The sequence below is a fragment of the Neophocaena asiaeorientalis genome, unplaced genomic scaffold (assembly GCF_003031525.2).
Source record: "Neophocaena asiaeorientalis asiaeorientalis breed wild unplaced genomic scaffold, Neophocaena_asiaeorientalis_V1.1 scaffold275, whole genome shotgun sequence".
NCBI lineage: Eukaryota > Metazoa > Chordata > Mammalia > Artiodactyla > Phocoenidae > Neophocaena > Neophocaena asiaeorientalis.
In genome coordinates this window covers 8,683,038-8,683,615 of record NW_020173679.1, presented here as the reverse complement: position 1 = coordinate 8,683,615, position 578 = coordinate 8,683,038, and positions in this window count along the sequence as shown.

Genomic DNA, 578 nt, shown 5'->3' with positions numbered 1-578 from the left:
GTATAAATTTGTTTTGTGTCCTCTTTTATGTCCGCCCATAGGGTAAACTGTAGCTAAGGACTTCAGTGAAGCACAAGCCTAGAAACGCAGAGAAAAACCATCAAGTCAAGGTACAGTTGTTTTCTAATCTGACTGTAAGATCCTGCACTGTGGGACCGGTAGGAGGCGTCACATCTTGATGGCACAGGGCAGACCAGGACAGACTTCCCAGCTAGTCTCCAAAAACCTTCCACAGATTGATCATTTAAGCTTTCCAGCTGCTGAGTTTAAAAAAATAAGTACAGCTTCCTGACACTAAATATTTTAAACTATAAACCTTTTCCAGAAGTTATCCTCTATCCCCAGTTTAAACCAAAGGCAAGAGTTTTTTTTGTTTGTTTTGTGTTACGCGGGCCTCTCACTGCTGTGGCCTCTCCCGTTGCGGAGCACAGGCTCCAGACACGCAGGCTCAGCGGCCATGGCTCACGGGCCCAGCCGCTCCGCGGCATGTGGGATCCTCCCGGACCGGGGCACGAACCCGTGTCCCCTACATCAGCAGGCGGACTCTCAACCACTGCGCCACCAGGGAAGCCCAAAGG